This window comes from Zootermopsis nevadensis, unplaced genomic scaffold (genome assembly GCF_977971745.1).
Source record: "Zootermopsis nevadensis isolate Lab colony 2312 unplaced genomic scaffold, Znev_1.0 Znev_ptg000031l, whole genome shotgun sequence".
Taxonomy (NCBI): Eukaryota; Metazoa; Arthropoda; class Insecta; order Blattodea; family Termopsidae; genus Zootermopsis; species Zootermopsis nevadensis.
This window is the reverse complement of record NW_028259163.1, coordinates 6,554,102-6,565,202: the sequence shown is the minus strand read 5'-3', so window position 1 is coordinate 6,565,202 and position 11,101 is coordinate 6,554,102.

Below are 11,101 nucleotides of genomic sequence, written 5' to 3'. Positions count from 1 at the left end.
CTGGCCACGAGAAGGTGAAGTACCGCAAGACGATGATCCAGCTAGCATAATCCTCTATGTTCCCTTACGTCATTACGAACCAATTAGCTTCTTTCCCCCCCCCCCCCCCCTCTCCATGTCTCAGGCTCGGGAAGACGCGTGATTAGGATTGACCTGGCTTGGGTCTTTCTCTTTCCGGTTCGACTGTCATAGCAAGCAGTCGTGCGTAGAGTTAAATCTGGCACCAAAAATGTGGGGGCCGTCAATTTTGGTTCAAATTTAGCTTAGTACGCTGACTATGGTAGTCGACGGAATCTGCACCCTGTACATAAGTTTATTTTTGTGCTGTGTTATTCATTTTGTGAATGAATGGAAATTGTAAGTATCGGAATGCTTGTGGTCGGGTGTGGCCCAGTTGTAACAAGGGCCTCACCTTACTGTCGTGTGTGAATCGTCATAGGTTGACTAGTATTGTATATTGTTCTTACGTATATTACTCTTTTGTTTGTGTGTAAATGAAAAGTGTAATTGTTGCGTTTTTGGTAAATGTATCGCGTCTGTTAAGCGTTTTTCAAAGGTGGAATGGGACGCCTGTCGAGAGGCTAGAGCAGCGCGATAAGGACGGGGAAGCACCAGTTCGATCACGAGCTGTTGCGTAATGACACACGTGATCCAAAGCTTATGCCTGGTTGAGAGGCTAGCGGCTCTCTTGGTCTCACGGGGCGTGTTCACGCCGAGACAAGATGAGTGTTTGGATCCTTGTGCGGTTCAAACGGATGATTGATCAAGGATGGGACTTGATCTTTCATAGTTTCTGTTCGCGGACCATAAGGTTAATAAGGTCGCGCAGAAAAGTATTGAAGCTTTGGAAACAGCGGTGTAACATACGCATCGTGTATTGAATTCCACTGGGTGTTGGGTGTGTACGAGTGTTGTGTGTACGGATGTCTGAGTATTAGTATGTGTATGATGTTACGTGTAAGTCGAGGCTGATCTGGCAGCCGATGGCGAGGTTAAGTTTTCAACGCAGTTGAATAATGAAACGGAACGTGCCATGGGGCACCGGGAGAAATATTGGGAAGTTGCAAGTTTGAAAGGTGTGAACACCTTTAGTAGCACTTCGCCAAATAATCGGCGTGAGGTGTTGTAGCGTAGCGTGACGTGGCTACGAGGAGAAGTATGAATTAATTGTTTGATGTCGGGTTACGGCTGGATATGGCAGCTGAAGGGGAGTTTGCGGGTAGTAAACCATTACCCGCAAACCTACAAACTTTGAAAGGGGGGCCTTACGTAGTATTCTGTTTTAAGTGGAGAATGTTTTTTTTTTTTCAATGATGTTGAAGGTGTGGCTGCCATCAAGTATGGACACACTTGGGCGTATGCTTGTGTAACTTTAATATTATCTTCCGAAAGATTAATTGTATTCTTGTTTTTTTTGTAACACAGTTTCTTTTTTTGTAATTCTTGCCTTTTTATCATTTTTTTCACATTAAATTTTTTTTTTTGTTTGTTTAACTTCAAAATTGATTGGGATTTAATTAAATTGATTGTTATGTTCAACTGCCTTCAATGTTCCTTGGTTTCCCCACGAATACCTCGGGGCGTAGAATACACGAGCAACCGAGTCAGCGAGTATTAGGTGGACCGGATGAGCTGATGGTTCATAAATGGTAGCAAATGGACCGGAGGAGGAGCAGCTATCGGTTCACATGTGAGCGCAAATGAAATTCGCTGGCCCCGATTGCTAAATGCGCTGCATCGCTTAAAACATGGTACAGATGTAAAAGAGCCTATGAAAGAATTGTCGTGTGTACAAAGAACGACCTTGGTAAACGAGGATTCAGTAACGAGCGTTGCTTACTTCAATAAGTTGATTGAGGTAATTATGTTTTCAGTTATGGCCACTGAAGATCCTAATACAATGCCGATAATATTGACAGGAGATTTTAATTTTGATTTAAAGAAAGAGGAAAATCAAAGCTTTGTCACATTTATGGAGGAAACGTTTGGCTTAATGTTGATGTCAAATCCTCAATGTGTTACTACTAGATCAAAATCTTGTATAGATATGGTGTTTGCACGAAATGTTGATACTCTAAAGCAGGGGTGGCCAAACCAAATGATCTTTCGGGCCACTTTGGAAATGCATCATAACTCCGCGGGCCACACATAAAATTATATATCCCCATATTAGATTTAGATACACTATAGACACTTTTTTGGAGTGAAAAATTGAAACATAATGAGTTATTATTATTGTGTTTACTATTATTCTTACATTTCTCATAATTTCGACAGATAATTTTTGAATATATGGATGCACAAATAATGTCTTTTTTAATACATTGGTTTTCACTACTTTGGCCATTATAAAATAAATATATTTTGTAAAAGTGTGATCAATCTCGCGGGCCGGAAAAATGTTCAAGGCGGGCCACATGCGGCCCGCAGGCCGCGGGTTGGTCACCCCTGCTCTAAAGTGTACAAATTTTATAACATATTTCAGCTAAAACAGACCCATCTTAAGAGTAACTAATTCAAGGTAGGCAGTACTGTCTTACTCAAATTTTAATCAATTGTAAAACGTGTATAAAGAAAATATTTAGAATAAAGCCAATATATAAAATTCCTTGCCGTATAGACGTATTTACGTCTAATTCTCCGGAACCGTCGTTCCACTATCACTTTTTTTTAAAATTTATTACGTACATAAATCTAGACTCTACCTTCGATTACGTCTGCTTTTAAAATACTAATTTCCGAAAAAGTATAAAGCTATTATTCTGCCCCTGATTATATACAATCTGTTAAGACAAACGCACGGCCACTGCCTGACATCCGTATCGATCTTGAAGGGGGTTTTCGGATAAATATGTGCCCTTTAATTTTATCATTTGGAGACTAGTAAAATAGGGCGTGTATCTTTTATCCATTTGTTTCTTTGGTGTCATTTCACGTTTAATAGTTCTAGAAACTTGCAATGTACGAGGTGCGATCGGAAAGTTTCAAGACTGTGTCAATAGAGGGCGAGCCGGATGTAGCACGAGCTTCTGCCGCTAGGGGGTGCGGCCTACATTCATAGTGAATCAGTGTGCCAGCCGGCATCATCGAATTAGCATTTGTTTCTTAGTTACGGGCGTTTTCGTAGTGCATTACACCGACCCTCCTGCGATTTCGGAATGGCGTGTGCATCAAATTTTGCCAAAGACTCGCCAAAACGGCTACGGAAACCTATGAAATGCTAAAGCAAGCATTTCGGGAGTCCGCAATGGGTCGTGCACAAACTTTTGTGTGGCATTCACGTTTTAAAAATGGCCGAACCTCTGTCGATGATGACGAGCGTTCTGGACGACCATCTTCGAGCACAACACCCGAAAATGTTACGAAGATTCGGCAGGCCATTCACGAAGATCGACGTCGTTCCATCAACGACTTGTGCGACATTGTTGGGATAGGCTATGGGACCTGTCAGCTGATTCTAAAGGAAGAACTCCACATGCGACGCAACCTGTCTGAGGACCAGAAGCAGAATCGACTTCTCGTTTGTCAGGAGCTCAAAGATCTTGCAAGAACCGAACCCAACTTCCTTTCTAAGCTCCGTGTGACTTCTTCCTCTTCCCAAAGATGAAAATTCAGCTAAAGGGAAGGAGATTTGAGACGATAGAAGAGATTCAGGCAGAATCGCAGATGGTGCTTGACAGGCTGACAAAGAAAGATTTCCAGGGATGCTTCCAGGCTTGGCAGCGGCGCTGGGATCGTTGTGTTCACTACCAGGGGAACTACTTCGAGGGTGATGGATGAATTTAATACCTGAGATAAGTGTACGGGTTTTTATGCACGCAGTCTAGAAACTTTCCGATCGCACCTCGTATACCTAAGTAGCATACGAACCAAATAATCGGAATTAGTTTCCCACTGTACAGCATGTAAGAAGGTCTGTAAATCAATACCAAAAACGTGCCTTCACTAACGCTCATTTATAGAATGTGTGCCGCCCAGGAAATATAAATGCGTAATCCATATTCGCGTGACCGTCACGTAAATCCGTAGCCAGAAATTCTGAAATATACCGCGCATTAATAATGTAGATGGATGTGATAGACAGCGAGTTTCCAAATGGAAGCTTGTCTTGCCAGAATGATTCATTACTTGATATAACAATGTCGAAAAACAAATTACTACAGTCGACAAGTTAATACTTCTCGTGTGTTAGACATATCACATCGGGACATCTGCTGTTGGAGTGCTACTGTAAACTGCTCTTTCCCTGATATCTTTTTAAAATATTTTTTAAACTTGTTCCTTTTTTTACTTTATTCCCATTTTAGGGGCGTTCGCAACTATAAATTACAAAAATAGGCGTCTGTCTGTCCGTATATAACAACTCTAGAACGACTGAAAGGATTTTCATAAAATTTGTTATTCTACATTAATTTAACAAGGTTCAATCATACCAGACACATTACATGAAACCCTACAAGTGATTGGTTTGGGAATCCCTATCTGGGGAATCAATAACTGGGCAATTTCGAAGTAGGGAGTCGAAATCGATCACATAACTACGAGCGGATAGCCGGAAAATATTGCGGTGTGACGTCACCAATGGCTCACCGCCTAGAAAAAGCTAATTGACCCAAATAACGCTGACGTCACAGGCGATATTCTCAAAGGTAAAAGGTCAGATTCTGGTGAACTCTACGTAATTCGTACGCTAAGCGTACATTTCTTAACGTGTTTCTCTCTCTCTCTCATGAATTATTTCCTGTATGTTCAGTTCCTTTATTTTCCAGACGCCTAGAACTGAGTGTGGAGTCCGTTATATTCGGTTTGACGTATAAGTAATAAATTAGATATAAATTATTGAACTCTCCGCTCTTCGTGTTGCAAGCTGAAAAACGTCCACGATTTTCCTATCGACTTTCTGTTACCTTATTTATTTATTTTTCTACAGGCTGGAAGATTTTCTCTTGGATATGGGCCCTTTTATGAACTCCACCAGAAGTTAAGAAATAAAGTAATTTAAAATTCTTCACATTTGTGAATGCATTATATTGTAATATTTTAACCCTTTCGATGCTACACACGAGGTATGTCGTAGCAAAACCCTGATCTAAATTTATCAGTGAAAGAAACCTGTACCTCTGGCTCTCGAAAGTTAAAGATTTGCAACAACATTAATTTTACGTATGTTACATCTAAATTATCAACTGAGTGTTAAAATGATGCATCGTAAACACATTTTATGGCATAAAGATTTATCTTTACTACGTCTAAGTTTACTGCTCCTGAAAGCCGTCACGTTTTCTTTTCTTCCGTGACTTTGGTTCGTCACCGCAGCGATTCCATTCTTGAGGATCTACTCGTAATAGTCCGTCGGCTAGTCAAGAAATCGCCCACTCCTCGACTACATTTCTATATAATTTTTTCTATACTTTAACTAAAAGGGACGAGAAAGGAATTCTTTCGAAACGTCGGTACTACTAATATCTCATAGGACGTGATTTGTTTCGAAACAGCCTGTAATGCGCTTGTTAACATGAGGCACTGGTAGGTTCCCCATTTTGACGACCAATTTTTATTCTAGGCACAAAATCTAGCGCAAACTAGAAGCAATCAGCGATTACAAACGACGCTCCGTCTAGAACAGACCTTTACAGCAGTTTGTATCGTAACATTAAGTTATTAAACACACAAATAATGGCGCCTAACGTGTTTCGTTAAAATAAAAATAAAGAACTTTCTACTTGATTGTAACAGTAAAACAACCATAATAAATCGAGGTTAAAAAGTTTCGCGTGTTAGGTTTTTGTGTCTGAATTAGGGCTTCAGGCCACTTTTTCAAGTCCTACATTTGAACTCATTTTGTTGTCTAACGCTAAGTCGTGTATTTGTTTGTTTGTGTGGTGACGCGCTGTTTCTGTTAGTAGGTGCGTGCGTGGAGGGTCATTTGTGACCATGAGTGCCACTTGTTACAGGCCGCCGTGGTAAAGTTAGTGGGCTACGTTAACAGAGACTGTGTCATTACTGCTATTCCATTGTTAAGTTAAACTAATATCTTGCACCGGTACGTCTTATCCTATTCCTCATTTTATTTATATATCCACGGTGGTCTAGCGGTTAGAACGCTGGCCTTGTAATCCTGGGATCTCGGGTTCGATTCCCGGCGGTGCCCGAATTTATAACTTGTGTTGGGCAAGGCCGTGGTCTAGGCAACACGGAGTTTTCCTCCGGGGGCTTCCGCGGTTTCTCCGTGGCATCCCAACAATTACTCCATTCACACACAGAAGAAGGCAATGGCAAACCACTTCTGGATCATCTGCCAAGAACGTATATGAACAGGTCCCAGTCCGAGAAAAGGATGGAAGGATTCTGTTCATATGGACCTGTCATCAGACAGAACACTAAATAAATATCTCCTTTTGTTTATATTTTAACCTTTGTATTCAGTGTTACTTTTATTTCATTCTCTCTGCTTTGTATCATTTTTATGAGCTTCTATATTAGTTTTTGTCATTTTATACTGTGATGAGGTATATTCATGATGTTAAATCTTAGAAAACTGTACTTTAAATCTGAAATTACTCTTCTCTTCAACCGTTTAAAAATCACGAATCTTCTGCTATAATTATTATTGGTAGTTTTGACATTTATTTTGTGTATTTTATAACTATCTGCTTAACAGATGTAATTAAATGTTGAATTCACAGAAACGTTTTATGTTTATTTAGACAAATTCTTCACAGAGAAGAACGTTACAGATGTCCACTCATTCCGTCTCTTATCAATCACTTGTTTTTCTTAATGTAATCAATTTCCGATCATACTGATTGTTATGCCCTTTATACATTCACGTACACAACTCGTAAAATGTTCGTCTTATTTTTTTTTCGCCGTGTTTGAGTGGGACAAGATTCATATCTCTAATATTTGAATATCCTGTACAAATATGTCCACGTGGAGTAATGTTTGCAATTTTGTCAAAGAAGCAAACAGAATCTACCCCATTAGCCAGCGGTGTCTCCCTCACTAGTCCCTGACAGACATAAACCCACTAAGAGCAGCTCCGATTCTGCCAATGTTGATCCAACCCTCGAACACCTCTGCATTCCAAGACGATCACGGAGGGAAAATCCTATGGCATAGTTCGTTTGGAGGCTGGTGAATCCACATGGAATGCACCCCCTCAAATCTTTGGGGTGATGAATGACTGGAAGCAAGGAGGGGCAGAGGGGGTGCATATGGAAGGGATGTTTGTATCAGAAAACGGTCGGTAAGCCGAACTGCTGCAGATTTATTGCGTTATTTTACTCCGTATGTAATCTATAAGCTATGAAACTGCTTAAATTAAAACGTATTGAATTGATCTTTTGAAGAAAGGGATAAAAGATATCATAAGATGTGTGGTGGTTTTTTACCCTCACAGAAGATAATTCTTTTAGCCTTCATTACATGATTTTGCATAAAATTGTTTGTCAGTCATGTAGGTACACGCTGTTTCTATCCTCTTGTTCAGTTGACATGCATTCGGGAGGTACCCAGTTTGAAACTCGGTCAAGTTATCTGCTCTCTATACTGAAGTTCTCCTAATTTTTTATCAGCCCCTTCGGGGAAAATTGAATAGTCCACACTCTTCTCGCTCCAAATATTTATCTATTTGCTTTTTATAATTAGAGTTCAATTTTATTTAAAGCTACGTAAGTCACAAAGTCCAGACACTCTTTAAATGGTCCAAGTATTAGTAATCGTTGTGCATTTGTTCTCACGAAACAAGTCATGAGCAAACGGGCGGATTTTCATCAAATCTGGTATGAACATCATGCCACTGTAGTCTTTTCATATTCTCGTATTCACATTAAGTCATTACTGTTGCTAAAACCAACATGGCTACGATATGTGACCGCGCGTTCTGGGTTCGAGTCCCGGTGAGCCGCAAATAAATATAATTTCGAAACAAGTAATAAAAATTTACGCGTTTCGCTTGTTAGGCAAGTGCGTCCTTTTCAGGCCAGGGGTCAGTTTGTTGGTCGGTGCTCTGCATTCAGTGCAGAAGGCTCGCTCACACTTAAAGGAAAAGAAAAGAAAGTTAAATAAGCAATGACTGTAAAGGCAAGAATTATGGCACCGTGTGACCTCCAGAATTCTTGCAGGGGCACCCGCTGGCTAAATTGTTTTTGAATGGTCCACGTGAGCTAGGGCTGAGCAGACCAATGAGAGCATCGCATCATTACTGTCCAAATAGATCATTTTTTGTGAAAGTTAAGAAAAGTTTTCTTCGAGGACACTCTTTTCTGGAATTCAGAGGAAGCAACATCCTGAATTGTTTTGTAGTTCGATTCGGTAAAGTGACTGATAATCGCAAAAAGAAATAAATTGTGCTTTGCAAAACTACGAACTTCATTCTCGAAACCATTACCGAAACCTTTCTCGCTGGCATTCAGCTTATACCCGTCCATGTAATATTCCCTGAGAAAAGTTCCATGCATATATGAGCAGAAATCCCGAATTACATCACATACGACAGAGATCGACACGACTGCAACCGAGCCGGGCAACTTCAACAGCAGACAGGAGTGGGACGGTTACAGATATGAAGGCATGATGAGGTCGGAACATTACTACCGTCACTTGGTCTATTACTCTAAAGTGTGTTATGGTTAAAAGATTATGCATCTTTCAGGTACAGTTCTTGTAAAAAGTAAAATAACACATTCGTCACACTAGATCTATACTTATCTTCCAGCTTGATTTGCGCTGTCAAAATCCTTTACAGAGACATGTATCTCGGTATGAAACGATTTCTTAGGTTATTTAACGAAGAATAAGCAACGATTGTCATATAATAACTTATCTCCTGATTGGAGACTCCGCCAGAACCCACCGGAGCATAATTTCCGTTTCTTGCTGCCAGATTCCCCATCGTCAGAACTAAATTTCAAATTTTCCGTTTATCGCACGATCAAACCCACGCGTTTAGCCAAACCTGACAAACAGTGGTCTTTTATCAACAGTGGATTACATGCAATAGAGAGCAAGTCTATTTTTATCGGCTCAATCGATTCAGTTGCACGAAAATATTCAGGTTGAAACACTGAACACGTGCTACAGCAAACTAACACCGCGGTCAATCAAATGAAGGTATAAAACACGACCACTAGCTGAACGATGCTTTACTGTTTTTTCTCTTGTCTTCTGACGTTAGGTAAAGTTTAATATTATTAACACGTCGTTATTTTTTGTAATTGAGAATTAAAAGAGAAGGCAAATGAGACGAAGGGACTGGAAAGAAGAGGCGAGGACAAGTGAAATTAACCATATAAATAAAATATTTACCAATTTATAAAAATAACAAAAGAATCTTGTTCTCAAAAACTAAGATTTGTTTTTCTTCAATTAGGACTCTGTGTTTGGGAGAATATTAAACTCTGGGACCTAATGTTTGGGTATAAATTAGTTCCTACAAAGGTTAGAAACCTTCAAGTTTAAAAGTAATTGTGCCTTCCGTAAAGTTAATTAATTTCATGAAGTCTCTTAGACGAAGTCAGACACATTTATAATGTGTACAAGTTTGAACTCAACGGATGTATCTGTGTTACGTCATCGTAAAACCGCACATATAAAATAAGAATTAGGCGTCATACCATGCACTGCAATATATGAGGCTGTCTCCATGTTGCTTTGTATTTTCGAAAGATATTTTAACCCTTTCCATGCTATTCACGACATATCTCGCTAGGAAGCACTGATCCTCTACTCTCGACTTATTCAGTCTCTTAAAAGATCGCCGAGGGAAATATGTTCCAAAGTTACAGGCAACACTTGATCTTTTCAACAGAAGAAACTTTCCGTTATAATCTTGCAGGCAGAGGAACGTACGTTACATAAATACCAGCACGTAGAAGGGTTAATACAACTGTTTAATAAAATCTGAATATATTTAAAATATGCATCATATCGTAGGATATCTCATTAACATATTTAATTAAGCTAATTTACATTGCACCTCAGAAATTTAAACGACAGAATAATTCTGCCCCATAAAAATAAGTCATTTGTTTTTTATGGTGGATATATAACTGTTTATTTAATCGCGGAATTGACGGACGAAATAACGGACGCACGCAAAATTCTAGTAGTATTCGGGACACTAATAAAGAAATAAGTCATTCCACGGAACAAGTTTTTCGTGAAACGTTTACAGGCCTGTGTAAGACTTGAGGTTCTCACAGCGGTGAGTCTCAAGATTTCTGTCTTCTGGGTTCTTGCGCTGTGTAGTCTGGTCGATGTTAACCAACGTTTCGGAGGTCATATTGCCTCCATCATCAGGGCGATATTTAAAGTTTTCACAGCGGTGAGTCTCAAGATTTCTGTCTTCTGGGTTCTTGCGCTGTGTAGTCTGGTCGATGTTAACCAACGTTTCGGAGGTCATATTGCCTCCATCATCAGGGCGATATTTGAAGTTTTCACAGCGGTGAGTCTCAAGATTTCTGTCTTCTGGGTTCTTGCGCTGTGTAGTCTGGTCGATGTTAACCAACGCTTCGGAGGTCAAACTGCCTCCATCATCAGGGCGATATTTGAAGTTTTCACAGCGGTGAGTCTCAAGATTTCTGTCTTCTGGGTTCTTGCGCTGTGTAGTCTGGTCGATGTTAACCAACGCTTCGGAGGTCAAACTGCCTCCATCATCAGGGCGATATTTGAAGTTTTCACAGCGGTGAGTCTCAAGATTTCTGTCTTCTGGGTTCTTGCGCTGTGTAGTCTGGTCGATGTTAACCAACGTTTCAGAGATCATATTGCCTCCATCATCAGGGCGATATTTGAAGTTTTCACAGCGGTGAGTCTCAAGATTTCTGTCTTCTGGGTTCTTGCGCTGTGTAGTCTGGTCGATGTTAACCAACGTTTCAGAGATCATATTGCCTCCATCATCAGGGCGATATTTGAAGTTTTCACAGCGGTGAGTCTCAAGATTTCTGTCTTCTGGGTTCTTGCGCTGTGTAGTCTGGTCGATGTTAACCAACGTTTCAGAGATCATATTGCCTCCATCATCAGGGCGATATTTGAAGTTTTCACAGCGGTGAGTCTCAAGATTTCTGTCTTCTGGGTTCTTGCGCTGTGTAGTCTGGTCGAT